The following is a 22,145-nucleotide window of genomic DNA, read 5'->3' as shown; positions in this document are numbered from 1 at the left end:
AAAAATCAATTTCTCAATAATAATCAATTATTCAGATCTCAATTTCATTCATATATCATATACCATCATAACATAGATATCATATAATTGAAAAAATTTAATTCAAATAATTACTGAGAAATGATCTATCTTTCAATATGATCTATTTCTCGGTTATAATCCATCTCATTAAGGATTAATCTCACAAAGGATCTATCTCATTTATAAATTATCTTTTAATTAATAGTCCATCTCTCAATTAGAATCAATCTTTCAATCAAATATTATTTTCTATAAATAATCATCTATCAAATATTATTCAGTTACTTAATAATAATTAATCTTATAACTCATATGATATATATCACAAATAACATATCAATAGATATTAGAGTAATGTTACTCACCTGGCCAGTCGGCAAACTAATTCCATTTTTGGTTTCGATTCTTTGCAACCTATCAATTCGTCTCATGGTAACACCTAGTCATCACATAGCAAGTTCCTCAGAACCTATCTCAGCTTACTACTGGGTATACTCTATGACCACTTATCACGATAATAATCAAATCTTATAATATAACCATAATATGCTTAACCCATAAGCTATTAAATAAATCTCTCATAATGGGTAACTCTCATATATTGGGATGGATAACACCAACACTCCCGTCTAAATCCATAATCATACGATTTATTCATAATCTTACCAATGGGTTTGTAACAACACCATATCACGAAAACCCGTAATACACTCGGGTCTATCAAATCTAAAGAATAATCTCATATCAAAAATACAATTTAACGGGTAAAAGATACCTCAATATATCTCATAACTCGGCCCTTGTATTACCCGTACAACGGTATAACTCCACCGTAACACTTCCGCAAACGACTCCCGAGTAGCATCTCTGATCCCATGTGCCAAACTCTCTCAAATGACACAAACACTCTTGTATTTATAGCCAGACACTCCTCACGTCGTGAAACTTAGGTATCAGGTAATGAGGATCTAATTTACTCCGATATCGACACATATTGTACTTTCTTGCGATGTGTCTCGCTGATCTAACCCATCTCACGTCGTGACCAACATGTCTCACGTTGTGAGAATGTATGCCTCACGTCATGGGGGTCATTAGACTCTTGTTTTGGCATGTATGAATCTCGAACGTTCTAGTGATTCATCGCTTCTCACTTCGTGACAAGCATTCCTCTTGTTGTGAGGTTCAAAAGTTGACCATTGCATTGACTTTCGTTGACTTTTCTCAAAATAGCAACGTACTTTCATGTAAATTTGAAACGGTCATAACTTTCTTATACAAACTCTGTTTTTGACGATCTTTATATCCACAAAATCCTCTCAACTAACTCTACAACATTTCTCAACTAGATTTTGATAAATAACATCTCTAAATTTAAAGTAATTCCATGCTCTATTTCATCCACTCTTCTCATAAGATTTATATCTCGCAATTAATACTTTTTACTACAACCAGGTGTTACAAGCTTCCCCCCTTCAAAGGATTTCTCCCTTGGAATCTCTTGAAATCTCGCATTACTAATACACGATATACTAACTCTTTGCATATCATATATCTCATCATATCCTTCTCATGGAGGGTTATAACTCATCTTACTCGTGATCCGTTTAGCACTCGGTTTACAACTCATTCTTAGGTTATAAGTGTACTTTCTCATAATAGTCATCATCCTCATATTTTTTTATTTATTATTATTATTATTATTATTATTATTATTATAATAATAATAATAATAATAATAATAATAATCATCATCATCATCATGATCATGATCATGATCATCATCATCATCATCATCATCATCATAATCAAATATGGACAAAATCATGGCAAAATACTCATTCTCAGGCCGGTCCATAGTGAATCCTATCTCGACTAATATTACTTGTTTATCTAAAATTTCACGAATTCATGAATCACTTAAATCAACTCAATCACATTATTCTCTATGGTACTTGTAGGGTGAGTAGTTTACTCAATATGTACGAGTCACTCATATCACTCAAATCAACCATTCAAATTATTCGGATCAATTTCTCAAATCAATTTCTCAACTATTTGGATCAATGATCAATTACTTAAATCAACATAAGTCACTCAATTCAGTTACTCACTTCATTTAGATCAGTCACTCGTGTTAATTAATCCATTCAGTATCAATCACTCTGGTCAAGATCAATTACTCATATCATTTACTTTGATCAAATACTTAAAGCAATCACTCCAATCATTATTAATTACTCAAATCGATCTTAATTATCCAATCAATAACTTGAATTAATTTCTCTGATCAATATCAATTATTTGGATCAATCTCAATTGTGTAGATCAATATTAATCGCTCATATTTATTTCTTCGATCAATACAAATCACTCGATTAAAACAGTTTAATTACTCAGATAAATCAACTACTTAATTTAAGATAATTTACTCAATTTAACCTAATAAATTACTCATATCATTTACTTAAATTATTAATCAATCATTTTAACTGATCAATTTTCAGACATTTTCCATATTCCATTTAGAAATCGTTTCTCTCATAAGTTTCGTGATTTCTCAAATTTATCTAAATCATCTCAATCTATTAATACTCGTAGTGCGGTTAATCTACTCATTTTCTCATAAATTATTAGATCAATTACTATGGTTACATAGATCAATCACTCAAGTTACTTAAATAATTTACTCAAATCAGCATTCTCAGACTAATGATTAATTACTCAATTTCAATCACTCATATTTTTTAGATCAATCTCTCAAATTAATTAGATCAATCAGTCAAATCATCCACTTGAATTTATTACCAATATTAGTCACATGGACCAATCACTCAAATCAATTACTCAATTTAATAAAATTAATCACTCAAATTAATTGGATTATTCATTCAGATCAGTATTACTCACTCAAACTAATCACTCAAATCATTTGAATTAATATCATCTACTCATATTAATTTCTCTGATTACTCCAATCACTCAAATCAATTATTTGATTCAATCTAACTGCATCGAGTATCTCACTACTAGAAAAATACCATTTATTGACACACATTGTGTGTCGTAAAAGGTACAGATGGCACACAAATGCATGTCAAGGAATCCGCTGTTATAAAGGAAGACGACATGCATTTGTGTGTCGTAACCTAACAAAATGCATTCACGACACGTGATCGGTATATTTTACATCACGCTTAATATACTATAATTTATGTAAAATAACCGATTTTATCTAAGAATGGTGCTACTTTGACATGTATTTGAATTATGTTTGTAGGTGGTAAATATGATGAAAATGGTACAAAAAGATGCAAAAAGAAGTTCAAGGAATTACACGAAGAGAAATCAAGATTGAAAACAAAAGAATTGAAGATGTTCGGGTTTGGAAAGACGAGAAAACAAAATAAAAAAAAAATGAAAAATTGTATTTTTAAAATAATTATAATTTAATTAAAATGATTTATTTAGGAAATAATAATTTTATTATTTTCTAAATAATTTAATTTAATTAAATGTATTTTTAATAAAATCAAAATAAAAATAATATATAAAAATCATGTTTTTTTTAAATAAAAATAAAAAGAATTTAAATTAATTAATGAGGTTTAATTAAAATAGATTATTGGGAATTAATTATTTAATTTCTAAAAAAAAATTTATATTAATTAAATTAATTTAATTTAATTTAATTCACAAAAAGAAAAAAAAATAAATAAAAAAATTCGGAATGAGCCCAAACCCGGAGCCCAAACCCAGAAGCCCAAAAGCTCGCGACCCAGATCCGAAGATCCGAGCCCGATCCGGAGACCGCCCCGCAATCCAGATGCACTCACAGTGAAACCCGGCTCCGACCCGGGTTGGATCCGCGCTTTTAATCCGCATGTGACGTCATCGCTGACGTCGTCCGATCCATATCCGATTTGATCTGGATCCGACCCGCCCCGTTGCCGCCCCGTTTCTACTCACAGAATATCCGCGTCTCGACCCGATCTGGACCCGCGAAAAATGGCCCTAAACGACGCCGTTTTGATGCCAGCTCCAAGTACTTGTGCCATGTGCTGAACCTACAGGTTTTCCTATCTTTTAAACACTTTCCAACCAATTTTAACCACTTTTTCACCACTTTTCCTATTTTAAACCCAAATTCTTCCCAACAAAACCAAATAATTTCATCTTTTTAATTATTTTGAATTCTTTTTCATGAGATTTAGATTGGATCTTAGATCCAATCTAAAAGCTTAATATTCCTAGCTTTATTTCATTCTTTTTGGTATTTAATTTTCCAAAAATTCACTATAAATACCACCTCAAAATCACCATTTCAACACACCTCTTACATTCTTACACACCTCTTATCTCTAAGACACATCTTATACCTCTTATACCTCTTATACCAACCTACTTTCATACCACCACCTTCTTTAGGAAATTTCTATATTTTTTTGGAAGCATTTTAGTCTTCCAAATTCCTTTCTTTTTCAAAGAATTCAAGCCATCAAAGATTCAAGACTTTTCAAGATTCAAGATCAAGACATCAAGAATTCAAGAATACAAATATGAGTTTGTATAAGTCTACAATGTGCGGCTAAATCCTCTCGTGATCGCAACCGGGAGTAGGTTTTAATTCTTACTTATTGTATTATTTTTGGGTGTGAACATTTGAATTTGTTGAATATTATTTGTGGATTTTGTTTATGTTTTTAACATTATAAAATCGTTACACTTATTTTATTCATTTATCAATTAATTATTCCAAGTTTAAAATAATTTTAAGTGATCTCCCCACCGTGCCAAATCATCCAATAGCGGTGTGTAGGACGGAGGGTGCGGTTACACTTATTTTCTATTTTGGACTTAGACTTTAATTGAATCGACTATGAAAAATTAATAACACTCATTTCTAATTCATATAATTATTAATTCTGAAATCGGAAGCGATCATTTTTTTAATTGAATTAAAATCATATATTTTTTGTTTGTCATCATATTTATAAATCTCAAATTAATCATTATTTCTTTATCGTTAAATCAAAATAGTAACTAAACTATTAACCATAAGCTCCTCTGGATCCGACCCTTACTTACCACACTCGCTAGATTAGTGGAAATAAGGTTTATTTTTAACGCGACAACGACCGCTCGTCAAATTTTGGCGCCGTTGCCGGGGAGTTATTGCGCTTAATATTTAGTTATTTTGATTTTTATTTTAAAAAAAATTAAAAAAAATAAAAAAAAATTGATAAAAATTTCACATTTTCTTTTTAGTTGTTTATTTGATATTTTTTTTCATTTTTAATATAATTTTCGAATATATATTTACAATTAAAAAAAAATTCACATTTTTTTTTTGATTTTTAAGTATAATTTCGAAAATATATATAAAAAAATAAAAAAAAAATTTTGTTTATTTGATTTTTTTTTACTTCGAAAATATATAAAAAATACATATAAAAAAATTAATTCACTGTTTTTTTATTTGTTTTTAATTTTCGAAAATAAATAAAAAACAGATATATAAAAAATTATAAAAAAAAATTTTATAGAAAAAAAAATGTTCATTTTAAAAAGGGGTTTATTTTTTTAGTTTAAGAATTTTTTCTCTTTGGTCTTTCTTAAAATTAAAAAAAAAATTATTTGATTCTTATAGTCTTTATTTATAATTGTTAAATTCCTTTTACGCGTTTGTATGTTTTTGTTGTGCATGCATACTCGTTATTCGAGACGATCCTCTCCATTGCTTTTTAATTCAGAAATCGAAAGAGCGGCAAGAAGAAATCGTGTTACTCACCGGGCCTTAATTTTTGAAGAAGCCAACAAAACCGACGACAAAATGACAGACCAAAAAACCATGGGAGATTTTGCACGACCCTCACTTGACGGGACCAAATCATGCATTAAACGACCTGAAGTAGGAGCTACAACTTTTGAGATCAAGATGCATGTGATCCAAATGGTGCAAAATAGTGCGCAATTCGATGGCTCACCCGATAGTGACCCCAATACACACATCACTAGTTTCTTGGACATTTGTGACATGTTCAAGATGGATGGAGTAACTGAAGATGCAATCCGACTACGCCTCTTTCCTTTCTCTCTACGAGGCCGTGCCAAGAGGTGGTTCTCAACATTACCCGCTGAATCCATCACCACTTGGGAAGACTTGGCTGACAAATTCCTAACCAAGTACTTTCCACCATCAAAGACAAACATGATGATCAATGAAATCCTTTCATTTCAAGCTGAAGATGGCGAATCGCTATACGAAGCATGGGAAAGATACCGAGAGCTACTCCAAAGATGTCCACATCATGAGCTACCTATGTGGAGGCAGGTCCAAACATTCTTCAATAGTTTGGACATTCATACACAACAATCACTCCATGCAGCTGCCGGAGGTTCCATAAGGAACAAAACACCAGAAGAAACTTATGAACTCATAGATGAAATGGCAATGAATGGCAGTCCCGCTCATTCGGTCCAATATCGTGGCAACAAAAACAAACAACTTAAATTTGAGAGTGTACATCAAACCGATGAAATGCTGACTGAAGTCCTTTCCCAAATGCGGAAACTGACAACTGAAATCAGTCAACTTAAACAAAACCCTCAATCTAATGTTCAAACTGTTTGCAGTTTATGTGAAGGACCACACAAGACTAAAGACTGCAGAAAAGGGAACATGTTCGCTCAAAACAATGATAAAGTTGAAGAAGTCTTTTATTCTTCCGGTGATCAGGCTGACTTGAATGAAGAAAGGCGAAATTTCTATAGACCACAACAACAACACAATCAATTCAACAACCAAATCAACAATGACCGATGGAGGAACAACAACAATTCAAGTTCAAATTGGCGGAACAACAACAACAACTCCAACCCCTGGCAAGGCAACAAGGTCAGCAATAACAATTCGGGCCAATCCAGTCAAAATCAACATCATGGGCCAGTTTCTTCTCAAGCAAATCATGGAAAGACAAGTGAACCATACCATGATAAGCAAATGGAACAATTGATGAACATGATGAAGGAAAGTCTCAAGCAAAATGAAATTAACTCCAAATCAATTTCAATACTTGAGAAGCAATTGGGACAAATAGCAGAGCAAATAAATCGACGACCACCTGGCAACCTTCCGGGCACCACGCAAGTAAATCCTCAACACTCAAGAGCTTCAACTAGCAACACCACCACCACCAACACCAACAACAACGCACATCTAAATGAGGTAACTATTCTACGTAGTGGTAAATCATATGATAATCAAGTGCATAAGCCTACACCAAACTCGTTAAAAAATCCTGATGAGGTTTTAGTGGAGGATTATGTATCTTCTGATAATGAAAGTGAAAAGACTCTTAAAACACCAATTGAACCAGAACATAAATTGAAAGGAAAATTGCATGAGTCGGAACTGTCTAAAGTTGGGGAAGGACATGTGGAGACAAATACCACCCCTTACCCAACAGCTTTGAAAAACCCAGAAAAACAAGTTTTTAAAAAAAATGATGATATTTGGGAAACTTTTCGACAAGTCAAAATTAACATCCCACTTATCGATGCCATTAAGCAAATTCCGGCTTATGCTAAATTCCTCAAAGATTTATGTACTCAAAAGAGACGTCACCGAATTCCAACAAAATCAAACGGTACAGCACATGTTAGTGCCGCTTTGACAGGAATACTTCCACCCAAATTAAAAGATCCTGGAGCACCTTTAATTACAATTGAAATTGGAAACATAAAAATCAAAAAGGCACTTCTTGATCTTGGAGCAAGTATCAATGTCCTTCCTGGTAGTTTATATGATAAATATGACCTTGGCCCATTGCAACCAACTAACATTACTGTGTCCATGGCCGATTTATCACCTAAATTACCACGGGGGATGTTGCCTGATGTCATAGTCAAGGTGGAAGATTTTTATTACCCAGTTGACTTCATAGTTATGGACTCTGAAAAACACTTCAAGGACAAACAACAAAATGTCATTCTCGGTCGTCCCTTTTTAGCAACTATAAATGCTCAAATTAGTTGTCGAGATGGTGCAATTGACGTGACTTTTGGCAACCGCAAGTTGAGACTACAAGCCTTTGGACCGAACGCTAACTCTCCAGATCATAATGATTGCTTTATGATAGACACCATCGGGGATTGTGTTCACGAGCATACCGCAAATATGCTCCTGGACATAACCAATGATTTGGAGGATGTTTTTTGTGACAGTGACAGATCTCAATCAATTGAAGATCAAAAAGAGTTTCTGAATGCTATCCATGGTCGCACGTCAACTTGGTCAAATAATTTTGATGATCTCCCAGATTCAATTGATTTAAAGATAAAGCCATCATTGGAAGAACCACCAGCATTGGAATTGAAGTTGTTACCGAAGCATTTGAAATATGCCTTTTTGGGAGAAAATCAAACGCTTCCGGTGATCATTGCATCAGATTTGACAGAGGAACAAGAACAAGCATTACTGAAGGTGCTTAACACATACAAAGCCGCAGTTGGATGGACAATTGCCGATCTTAAGGGAATAAGCCCAACAGTTTGCATGCATAGAATCATTACCGAACCGTCGACAAAACCATCAAGAGAGACGCAAAGAAGATCGAACCCTAATATGAGGGAAGTCGTGAAGAAAGAAGTGTTAAAGTGGTTAGATGCCGGAATCATCTACCCAATCTCTGACAGTGTATGGGTTAGCCCAACGCAAACCGTTCCAAAGAAAGCTGGCGTCACGATCGTAGAAACTTCAAGTGGTGAAAAGATAACCAGTCGGCCGGTAACCGGGTGGCGGGTTTGTATTGATTATCGCAAATTAAATACTGCCACTTTAAAAGACCATTTTCCTTTACCTTTCATTGACCAAATAATAGAGAAATTATCAGGTCAAAAGTTTTATTGTTTTCTGGATGGGTATTCTGGATACAATCAAATACCTATACATCCTGAAGACCAAGCCAAGACTACTTTTACATGTCCCTATGGCACTTTCGCATTCCGACGAATGCCATTCGGATTATGTAATGCCCCTGCCACTTTTCAAAGATTAATGACTAGTATTTTTTCAGACATGGTCGGGGAGTCCTTGGAAATTTTTATGGATGATTTCTCTATTTTTGGATCAACATTTGACACATGTCTCCAACAATTGGTAAAAGTTTTGAAACGTTGCACGGAGACAAACTTGGTTTTAAGTTGGGAGAAAAGTCATTTCATGGTTAAAGAAGGAGTTGTACTTGGGCATGTTGTTTCTGAAAGAGGATTTGAAGTTTACCATGCCAAAGTACAACTCATTTCCTTACTACCACCTCCCACAAATGTCAAAGGCGTGAGATCTTTTCTTGGACATGCAGGTTTTTATAGACGATTCATCAAAAATTTTAGTGCGATTTCAAAACCTTTATGCAATTTGCTCTCTAAAGACGCACCATTTTCTTTTGATGAATCGTGTATGAAATCCTTTCAAAATCTAAAGGGACAACTTTCCCAAGCACCAATATTGCGATCACCTGATTGGTCACAACCTTTTGAAATCATGTGTGACGCAAGTGATTATGCGGTTGGTGCTGTATTGGGGCAACGGGTGAATAAAAAGCCCGTTGTAATCTCTTATGCTAGCAAAACTTTTTCCGATATACAATTGAATTACACAACAACGGAAAAAGAGTTGTTAGCAGTTGTCTTTGCTTTAGACAAATTTCGCTCATATGTTTGGGGGTCAAAAGTTGTTGTTTTTACGGACCATAGTGCTTTGCGTCATCTCATGCAAAAGAAAGATGCAAAACCGAGGCTTATTAGATGGATATTGCTACTACAAGAATTTAACTTAGAAATTCAGGATAAGAAAGGAAGTGATAATGTAGTAGCTGATCACTTGTCCAGACTCCCCATTGATGTATCAAGCACTTTCAAGGATGAAATTCGGGATACCTTTCCCGATGAACAATTATTGAACATCAATGGATTACCTTGGTTTGCTAATATTGTGAATTATTTGGCTACAGGAAAAATACCAGAGTATTGGACAAAGCAAAAGATGAAACATTTCATGGCACAAGCAAAACGGTTTATTTGGGACAATCCAGACTTATTCAAGATTGGACCAGATCAAATAATTCGGAGATGTGTCCCTGACCATGAAATTCAAGATTTATTGGCTCATTGTCACTCATACGCATGTGGAGGACATTTCAGTGCTCAAAAGACGGGTCACAGAGTTCTAGACACGGGTTTCTTCTGGCCAATAATTTTTCGTGATGCGCATGTGTTTGTTAAATCCTGTTTGAAATGCCAACAAGTTGGGGGGATCTCAAAAAGAGACCAAATGCCATTAAACCCCATCTTGGTTGTTGAAATATTTGATGTGTGGGGAATTGACTTTATGGGTCCTTTTCCAACTTCTTTCGGCAATATTTATATTTTGGTGGCTGTCGATTATGTCTCAAAGTGGATTGAAGCCGAGGCCACCAAAACAAATGATCACCATGTTGTTTGTAAGTTTGTCAAGAAAAATATTTTTGTGAGACATGGTATCCCTCGTGTGATCATCAGTGATGGGGGGTCACATTTTAAAAACTTTAAGTTTGGCAAACTACTCAAACAATATGGTGTGAATCATAGAATTGCCACACCTTACCACCCTCAAACAAGTGGTCAAGTGGAAGTGTCTAATCGACAGATCAAAGAAATTTTACAAAAAAACCGTTAGACCTGACCGCAAAGACTGGTCACTTCGACTAGACGATGCGCTTTGGGCCTATCGGACTGCTTTCAAAACACCGATTGGCACAACCCCTTATAGACTTGTTTATGGAAAAGGATGTCACTTACCGGTTGAGTTAGCACATCGAGCATTGTGGGCCATCAAAGAAGTAAATTTGGAGTATGATCAAGCAGGAAAGGAACGGAAACTACAATTGAGTGAACTGGAAGAACTCCGGGATGAGGCATACAATAATGCTGGCACATATAAGTCCAAGATGAAAGCATTCCACGATGCAAAATTAAAGATCAAAACTTTTGAAAAAGGACAAAAAGTGTGGCTATTTAATTCACGGTTAAAGCTTTTTTCCGGGAAATTGAAAAGCAAATGGTCAGGACCATATGAAGTAGTTGATGTCACACCTCACGGAGCGATTGAGATCAAAGATGAAAAAGGCGGTGAGTCATTCAAAGTAAACGGGCATCGTCTCAAGCCCTATATTTCATCCGCCACACGACATGAGGTACAAGTAGAACGGGTTGACTTTTTACAAGAACAACCCACTTACGTCATCTAGTTTTTGCTTCGAGGTAACACGTCTGGCTGAAGACGTTAAACTTAGCGCTACTTCGGGAGGCAACCCGAGAACTTTGTGGGTATGTTCACTGCAAACCCTCACGAGACTTCACTCGTCCATTAGGGTAACCTAGGGGTTTAAAAGGCTTGTTGCACATGCCAAGTGCAATCGCGATCCTCAGCGAAAATGATGGATTTATTTTATTTGGTGTGTTTGTGGTTTATTTCATTTTATTGTTTTATGGTTTTCTTTTGTGTTTTACATCGAGGACGATGCAAAGTTTAAAGTTGGGGAGGTATACTTAAATGAGAAAAAGGCGACAAACCAAATATGCTGCAATTTTTGGTTTTGATGGAGCCCAACAAGAAAAAAAAATTCAACATTTTTCTCCTATTTTTGAAGATATAAAAGCCTCCTCTACCAAGAACTATCAGGTGATCTCGATTTTTTGTTTGTTTTGTGTGATTTTTTTTAATATAAATAAGAAATTATCCCAAAAAGGAAAGAATGTAATTGTGTTAGTATGTTAGTGTGCTTTTACCAAATTATAGCAGGAAACATAAAAAAAAAAAAAAAAAAAAAAAAAAAAACATTTTGAAGCACCAATTAGTATTACTTGTATGGATATAGAAACAAACAATAGGATGCATAACAGTGAGAAAGTGGACCGTAACAGACTGATACATTTCATGCAGTAGATCAGCTTTCTAGAACTTGTTTTAACTCTATTTTAAGAATATTGAATATCAAAATGATAAAGGCAATTCATTTATTTTTATTTTTAGCCAATTAACCCTTAAGCCTACCCATTTGTATTTAAAATCCCTGTTGTTAACCACTTTGAGCCTTAGCCTGTTCGTTTCTTAAGCAGATTTAAGCCATATCCCAAACACTTTCCTACCATGTCTTTCGACTTTATAAAGCAAAGTTTTATCATTTCCGTGTATGTATTTGTTATATATATTGTTCATATTTTAGCGAGTCAAATTAATTGTGAAATTTCAGAAAATTTCTCTTGCTTGGTTCTAAAAAAATTGGTTTAATATATATATAAATTGAAAAAGAAGACAGCTACCCCTTTATTTGAATGTTCTCTTTTTGTTTGTGTAAGTATTTATAGTTTTATAAACTTAAGGTTAGATATCAAGAAATTAACGTTGTTCGAAACATTTTACACAAATTTTCGACATTTTTAGAAAATCTAAGCCTAAGTTTAAAGTTGTATGATGTGAGATTTTTTTTATGTGTTATTTGTTATTTTTAGAAAAATCAAAGTTTAGAAACAAATCTAAAGTTTGAGCTTCCATATTTTGATATATATCTGTTGTGTTCAAAAAAAAAAAAAAAAGAAAAAAAAATGTTAAAAATAAAAGTATAGCGTTAGTGAAGGTTAGTTAGAAATATTTTATATGTTTGTAAACGTTTGCAATTTTTGTTTCAAGTTGAGTCCATATATATACACTTTGGGGTTTTGCTGTGCAAAAAAAAAAATGAAAAAAAAAAAGAAAGAAAGAAAAGAAAAGAAAACCAGAACCAAGCATTTTAGTTTGAATAACTTTTGTGTTTTTGTTAATAATAAAAGTTTAATTTGAAATGACATATTCAAATAATGTCATGATTTTTAAATTGAACATAATCCAAAAAGATTTTTGTCTTATCTAAACGTTTTGAGTCATTTTAGATAAGTTGTAGATGTTATTAATGTTTGTATATAGTTGTATTGTATTTATCGAGTTGTAATAATTATCTTTGTTGTACTCTTAAAGTCTAAAAGACCCAAGTCACCAATCCAAAAACATCCCTACCCTACCCTTATCCGAACATTACAACATGAAAGTCCTTTTGATTGCTATTTAAGTAGTCACTAAGTAGAGGTAGATCAAGCCTATGGTAAAGCGATATCTTTAAATCGACCTTGAAACACGTCTCCACTTCAAAGAAAGAAATGTGACCTCATTTGTTGCTATATCTTGATCAGGTGGTATTGATTGGTGCTATTTAATTCTGTTATGGTTCCATGTGAAAACTAGTTTATAATTCATATCTTTAGTATTCAAAAACATCAAAGAAGTTTTCTAGCACGCTAATCAATTACATTTGGATCTTTCTCGGGACGAGAAAGAGATAAGTTGGGGAGGTTTGATCGGTATATTTTACATCACGCTTAATATACTATAATTTATGTAAAATAACCGATTTTATCTAAGAATGGTGCTACTTTGACATGTATTTGAATTATGTTTAAAATAATTATAATTTAATTAAAATGATTTATTTAGGAAATAATAATTTTATTATTTTCTAAATAATTTAATTTAATTAAATGTATTTTTAATAAAATTAAAATAAAATAATATATAAAAATCATGTTTTTTTTAAATAAAAATAAAAAGAATTTAAATTAATTAATGAGGTTTAATTAAAATAGATTATTGGGAATTAATTATTTAATTTCTAAAAAAAAAATTTATATTAATTAAATTAATTTAATTTAATTTAATTCACAAAAAGAAAAAAGAAATAAAATAAAAAAATTCGGAATGAGCCCAAACCCGGAGCCCAAACCCAGAAGCCCAAAAGCTCGCGACCCAGATCCGAAGATCCGAGCCCGATCCGGAGACCGCCCCGCAATCCAGATGCACTCACAGTGAAACCCGGCTCCGACCCGGGTTGGATCCGCGCTTTTAATCCGTATGTGACGTCATCGATGACGTCGTCCGATCCATATCCGATTTGATCTGGATCCGACCCGCCCCGTTGCCGCCCCGTTTCTACTCACAGAATATCCGCGTCTCGACCCGATCTGGACCCGCGAAAAATGGCCCTAAACGACGCCGTTTTGATGCCAGCTCCAAGTACTTGTGCCATGTGCTGAACCTACGGGTTTTCCTATCTTTTAAACACTTTCCAACCAATTTTAACCACTTTTTCACCATTTTTCCTATTTTAAACCCAAATTCTTCCCAACAAAACCAAATAATTCCATCTTTTTAATTCTTTTGAATTCTTTTTCATGAGATTTAGATTGGATCTTAGATCCAATCTAAAAGCTTAATATTCCTAGCTTTATTTCATTCTTTTTGGTATTTAATTTTCCAAAAATTCACTATAAATACCACCTCAAAATCACCATTTCAACACACCTCTTACATTCTTACACACCTCTTATCTCTAAGACACCTCTTATACCTCTTATACCTCTTATACCAACCTACTTTCATACCACCACCTTCTTTAGGAAATTCCTATATTTTTTTGGAAGCATTTTAGTCTTCCAAATTCCTTTCTTTTTCAAAGAATTCAAGCCATCAAAGATTCAAGACTTTTCAAGATTCAAGATCAAGACATCAAGAATTCAAGAATACAAATATGAGTTTGTATAAGTCTACAATGTGCGGCTAAATCCTCTCGTGATCGCAACCGGGAGTAGGTTTTAATTCTTACTTATTGTATTATTTTTGGGTGTGAACATTTGAATTTGTTGAATATTATTTGTGGATTTTGTTTATGTTTTTAACATTATAAAATCGTTACACTTATTTTATTCATTTATCAATTAATTATTCCAAGTTTAAAATAATTTTAAGTGATCTCCCCACCGTGCCAAATCATCCAATAGCGGTGTGTAGGACGGAGGGTGCGGTTACACTTATTTTCTATTTTGGACTTAGACTTTAATTGAATCGACTATGAAAAATTAATAACACTCATTTCTAATTCATATAATTATTAATTCTGAAACCGGAAGCGATCATTTTTTTTAATTGAATTAAAATCATATATTTTTTGTTTGTCATCATATTTATAAATCTCAAATTAATCATTATTTCTTTATCGTTAAATCAAAATAGTAACTAAACTATTAACCATAAGCTCCTCTGGATCCGACCCTTACTTACCACTCGCTAGATTAGTGGAAATAAGGTTTATTTTTGACGCGACAACGACCGCTCGTCAACACGCATTGCGGGTCAAGGAAGCCCCTGTCATAAAGGAAGACGACACACATTTTTGCATGTCATATTTGACGTGTTTTAAAAAAATTATAGATATATTAATTTTCAAATTAAATGTCAAATAATGTATCATAATATAAAATAAGATATCGTACAAAAAAACAATCCATTTCACAATATATAATATCTCATATATAAATAATCATTCTAATTCTAAATAAATGTAATACATTGATATTAAGTGGTTTTACCTAACTATATAATCTGGTAGTATATTGTCAGACCCCCGGCCAAGGCGGCGGAACACGTCGGGCTGTGCGACTTAGTTCATGGATCACAAGCAAATTGAATATACATCACAAGTTACAATAATAACATCACAACATTTATATTTCAATTTAAGGTTCAAATACATGGTTCATACAATAATAATAATAAGTTCATAGCGCATTAACAGATAGGCCGATTAAACAAAAGCTAGATAAAACTAGGTTGCTCGAATCCATAAATGTTTCTTCTGCTAAAACTGATTCAATGATCTCCTGAGAATATATGTAATTTTATAGTCAACACAAAGGTTGGTGAGAGTTACAGGTTTTCTGCTAACCACAGTAATGATACTTTAAAAGTCTAAAAAGTATTCCTTTTGTAGTTAAAACCATGTTTGATAAAGAGATAAATCATAAGTAAATCCATACTTCAAATGTTTGATAAAGAGATAAACTATAAGTAAACCCATACTTAAAATGTTTGATAAAGAGATAAATCATAAGTAAATCCATACTTAAAATGTTTGTTAAAGAGATAAACCATAAGTAAATCCATACTTAAAATGTTTGATAAAGAGATAAACCATAAGTAAATTCATACTTAAAATGTTTGATAAAGTGGTAAACCGAATCTGTGGTTTTTAGATAAAGAGTCCGGTTAATGCCTATAGTGAGTTTTATAACCGAGCTATGTGACTAGATGTAACCCCTTACGACACTTCATTGGACATTGCAGATAAACTAAAGATAATTATCACCCGCTTCGATTAATCCGTCGAGGTTGTAGCCAGCAACTGAAGGTGGGACTATCATCCCGTATAGATCTATACATACGTATCTCGCTTCGAGGATTAGTGGTTATATTCGAGAGGGTATACTAAGTGGTTAAACTTAGGTAATGAATAGTGTCTCACTATAAAGGCCAAAGTTCCCTATAAAAGCCGAGTAAGTTTAATATATCCGCAAAAGTATATTTTACTCGCTTAAATAGATGGTGAGTTTCTCAAGTGCATGTATAAATTCCAAGATATGAGTGTTATAATTTATACATACCTTTTTAAGATATGTATAAATACATACATGGTATCGATAAAATGATACAAAGTTGATAAACATTTGTAGTACACATTTTATGACATGCAATATCGTGTAAAGTCATAACATCATTTACTAAAATGATAATTTATATTTTCTAGTTTGTAACATGTTTAAACAACAATATCATAGGTATATCAAGATAATTTAGTTATGCTATAAAACTTTGATAAAATATCGATTATAACTAGAAATAAGTTTTTGCATACATATTTCATAATCGATAAATGTTTTCATATGTATTCTCTCACAAAATAATAAAACGTTAAAAAGGGGCTGTAAGCACTCACCCCTGATGCATGAATGTAGTTTAGACTTGTTGATGTGACCGTGTTTGTTTTTGGGAAGCCGCTTCAAGAAAACCGTGATTTACACTTTCTTGAGCCAAAACACACCATCGGGTTTGTTTAGTAATGATCTAAACTAAAAGGGGGTTGTTTTGTAATTTAGCGAACCAAAAAGTGATTGATTTGGTTAAAATAAACAAAGGGAGGGGTTGTTGAGTTAAAAATAAATCAAGGTTTTGAGTAGGGGACCAATTTGTTTGAATAAATGAATTCAATGTTTGGGGATTAGGACTGATTCTGATTAAATTAATCAAGGGAGTGTTGTTTTTTTTTTAATTTAAAACAAAGTTTGAAGTCCCTTTGACTTTTGACTGGCCAAACTAGAAAACCGATAGAAACAGTCAAAATCTTGGTGTTTCTGGTCGATCGTTGGCACCGGCAATGGAGAGGAGGGTGGATTAATGATGGCGATAGGCGATGATGGCCGAAAATCATGAGGGCAGTGGTTCCAGCAAGTTGTTTGGGTGGCGAAGCGACAAGAGGTGTTGGGTTCTCCATCTTCGTCTAATCAAGAACAGAAAAGGAAAAATACACGAAGGAAGCAACAATATCCAAGGGAGGATGATGGGGGTGTTTTAGGGACACATTGTATGACGGAGATAGGCGGTTGCGATATGTAATGGAAGGGAAATCTACGAAAGGTGGTAGGAGGTGGCAGTCGACGACTCCCTTCCCCCGCCGTCGACTGTTGTGGCTCGTCAGACACGGTAAGGGCGAACAACGGTGGTGTTGGTCAGTGAAGGAAGCGGCGCAAGATGGTGGAGTGAGACCGGACCAGAGGAAGGTGATGGCAGGTGGCACTGAGGGTGGCAGTCGACAAGCTCATGCACGTTTCTTCCTCACGTCGTTGACCATGCTTTTAATTTTTAACTGAATCCATTAATTTATAAAAAAAAAAGAACAAGAATACATAAATCTCACCTACACCAAGAACACATCCAATGCAGAAGACAATAGTTGACCATGCTTTTAATTTTTAACTGAATCAATTAATTTATTAAAAAAAAAGAACAAGAATACATAAATCTCACCTACACCATGTAACATCCCAAATTTCAAGTCTGAAAATTTCGTTTTAATTAACGGATTATAAAAACATTCATAAGAAAATTGCGTAACAATATATCCTTTTGTGAGTCAATGTATCATGTTTGAAAACCCAAAACATATAATAGTAACATGTCAGAGTACAATCCCAGAATATCTCAAGTGCGGAAGATCAATGCGTGTGTGTATGATGTGCCGCTACCGCGCCAGCTCTTTCCCCTTTGCAGAAGAGGTACCTGAAACCAAAACTGTAAACTGTAAGCACGAAGCTTAGTGAGTTCCCCCATCGTACCACGTACCATACAATCACATAACATACATACTGCCGGGCAATTTTGGGGTGCCCGACATAACCCCACTCACTGATCAGACTCATAAACAGAAGGGTTTGGGTTTTGCAACCCGACTCGCCGAGTCCATGAGCTGACTCGCCGAGTCCTCCTTGTGACAACTCTATTCTGTCGATTTCAGTCTATTCCAACACTTCCAACTCATAGATCTGTACTCCTTATGCTAGCATTGCACGTAAAGTTGCTAACTTTACGTGCATGCAAGGTGTTACGAGGCTAAAACACTTAATCCATGCTTAAATAGGGCACCAAGTCCCGGAATTAGGGCTTCCTAACCCAGACCTGACTCGCCGAGTCCACTCTCCGACTCGTCGAGTCGGTCACTTAATCTTGCACCCAGATCCCGCTCCGACTCGTCGAGTTCTTCCTTGGACTCGACGAGTTGACCCCTTTTGACTTAGGGTTTTTCTTTCCTTTCTTGGCTTTTCTGATACCGGGTGTTACAACTCTCCCCCATTTAAACTAGACTTCGTCCTCGAAGTCCGCTACGACCAACTGTCTTTCAATCCGCTTTCAACCTTTCTGCCTGAGGAATCTAACTCCTGCTGACCATTTCCATTGACCTTCCGCCCGGTCACTCAGACTAACACTAGACCTTGCAAATCACAATCCTCAAGTGCACTATGATCCCGATAATCCTGAGAACACAAACTACTCAACTGACAACTCTTCCGGTACTCCCCGAGTACTTATGCTGGACATCCTAGGTGCTCACCCTCTTTTCCTTGCGCATTTTCTGGCTTCCCAAGGCAACTCCCATAGCTAACCATCTCCCCTGCCACTGCGAAGAACATACCTTTCACGCTATCCATTACTCCAGCCATTTAAATTAGATTCCATCCTCGAAATCATTCCTTACCATTCCTTACATGCTAACTACTCCAAATTCCCACTAGAACAACAGAATTCACAGATCCACTTATCCCTGTGATCCACTTATACTTGGCAATAACTCAAATAATCGTGCTATGAGTGTCTTGTCACTCCCCAGGTTTTCCATGAAAATCCAAAATACCATTACCGCTGGAGACCCAACACTGTTTGAAACACTGATCTGCCTGGAAACACTGAGCCGCCTGGAACACTGATTGCCTGAAACGCTGAACTGCCTGAACACTGAACTGCCTGAAACACTGAACTGCCTAAAACAACATGCTGCTACATGGCTGCTTTTCCAACATCTCTCGAGACCTTCCTGGTCTCAGTTCATTCGTCAGCTATCTGAAATATCGGGTTCCAACCCGACTGCGGAGCCAAAGGACTCCCTATTTTAGTTACCTCACACGACCTCCGAACAAAACCCTCTCTGGAACTAGTTGCGACTAGTTATCATGTCACTGAGACTCTAACAACCTCCTGATCCAACTGATCGGGTCCGTGGGTCGAATCCTGATGTTACCAAACCACGGCTAAACGTGACGGCTACATGACCAATTGTAGCCTTATGTCATAAATGACCTTAAGCAGTCCACTGCCTCTTTCCTCTCTTCTCCGTAGTGGCGCTTGTACAGTCTTGTCACTGGCTTAACCAAGTCTAATCCGTCTGGGAAACTCCGAAATCCAATCTGTGGATTTACATATCCTCACTGCTATACCCGAACTGGTGGGTAATATTGTCCTTCCCGCGTCCTAACGACACACTCATGCTATCTAATAACCTAGTGAATGCTACGGCTACACCCGTAGACTTACAACACTTTATCACTATCTGGCTGCCAGTGAATGCTACGGCTACACCCGCAGACTTACAACACTCTAACACTATTTGACTGCTAGTGAATGCTATGGCTACACCCGCAGACTTACAACACTCTGACACTACCTGACTGCTAGTGAATGCTACGACTACACCCGCAGACTTACAACACTCTAACACTATCTGGCTGCTAGTGAATGCTACGGCTACACCCGTAGACTTACAACACTCTGACACTACTAGACTGCTAGTGAATGTTACGGCTACACCAGCAGACTTACAACACTCTAACACTATCTGGCTGCTAGTGAATGCTACGGCTACACCCGCAGACTTACAACACTCTGACACTATCTGACTGCTAGTGAACATACGACGTATCATTTAAGACTGGACCCAGGTCCTGACTGGAATCCCCAACCTGATTCCCTAAGGCTTGCTGACAACCATTACGGGAATGCGATCTTCCTTCTGACAAGTTTTTCAAAACTTCCATCTCACACTATCCTCAAACCACACAACTGCCTAGGCTGTCTACCTTTCTGATAAGGAAGTGAAACTTATCCCAGTTTCAAAACTGCTCCTACTTCTGAATCCCTGGATGATACCCCCCCATTTTGATTCTACTATCGTCTTACAGCACACGATGCTGGAAGGATCCTCAATCCTTCTTACCATTCTATGCCCAATCTGCTGAAAACCATGCTTGCCATTGCTAGTGTGTCACTACTAACCAATCCAAAAGATCATACAACTTCAAGAATCTGAATACATCTCTGGTTATAACCTGCTAGACCCAGGAAGCTCCGAATCTCAATTGGAGACCTCGGAAACTCCCACTGCATCACAGCCTCTACCTTAGCCAGAATGACTAGAATATCCTTCTGATTGACAAGGTGCCCAAGAAATTGTACCCCGCGCAACCAAAACTCACAATTGAAGAACCTTGCGAAAATTCTCTCCCTCCTCAAAGTCTCTATCACCTCCCTCAGGTGCTTCTCGTGATGCTCCTCAGTCTTGGAAAGGATTCCTTATCCTTCCTATCATCCAAAGGCTCGATCCGCTGACAATCAAAGTTTATATCTGCTGGCGCTTCAACTAACCCTTCATCAGACCTAAACCAGCCTTGTCAACTAATCGAGCACCTTTCAATCCCCGATTGTTCCTGCTTCAGTGATTGCATCCTGAGAACCTGCGCTTAGGGGAAACATCTTCGAACTACTATCGTATCGTCGTCTGGTTACCCTATTGGGAACTCAAGCTTACCACTGCTGAGAATATAACCGATCTAAACACAAATAACACCTTCCTAAAAATAGTGAGACACTACCGAGTCCTATTCATACTTGCTACTAATACTGTATCTGAAGTAACGTGCTCTACAGGGAACATCCTCAACTATCATTCTAGTATCCAAGATATGCAGATGACATATAACTCAATCATAAGCAGGCCATAAAATTCCGAAATATTATTATCCTTACTGATGCAGAACCATAACAATAAAATCATAACATAAGCTGATAGGGAGAGGAAGATTTATACCCGCAACCCGCTCTAAAGAACCCCTGAATCCTCCTTTCTTCCAAGGCCTGCAATGATACTGAGGCTGTCCCACCCGCTGAGCGGGGCAATTTTCCCTAACATGACCAGGCTGATGGCAACGATGGCATAACTCTACTTCTATTGTGCATTCTTAGCGTCTATGACCCCTCCATCCGCATCTGCCGTACTTAGACTTGCTGTGCATGTCATCTCGTGCTCCCTCCTTCCTCGTGCAACCATCTCGACCCTGCGGGTCCCTGACACCAGCTACGACAGTGTCTATCTGCCCATCTTGTTGAACTAGACCGGAAGACCGCCTCCTCTTCCTTAGCTGACTATCTGAACCAATCTCCTATTCCCGTGTCACAGTGACCATTTCACCCATCGCCTGGATAGATGAGGTACGCCTTTCAATCCCGGCGACCACTCTATCAGTGACACGCCCAATGGTGTCTGGTAACTCTTCGCGGAGGGCCCACGAAACCTCTGCAACAATCCAATCCTATAATTGACTCTCCTGGGGACAGGGTA

The sequence above is a fragment of the Lactuca virosa genome, chromosome 1, assembly GCF_052849685.1.
Source record: "Lactuca virosa cultivar CGN04683 chromosome 1, Lactuca_virosa_CGN04683_v6, whole genome shotgun sequence".
NCBI classification, from domain to species: domain Eukaryota; kingdom Viridiplantae; phylum Streptophyta; class Magnoliopsida; order Asterales; family Asteraceae; genus Lactuca; species Lactuca virosa.
Note: the sequence above shows the minus strand (reverse complement) of the source record.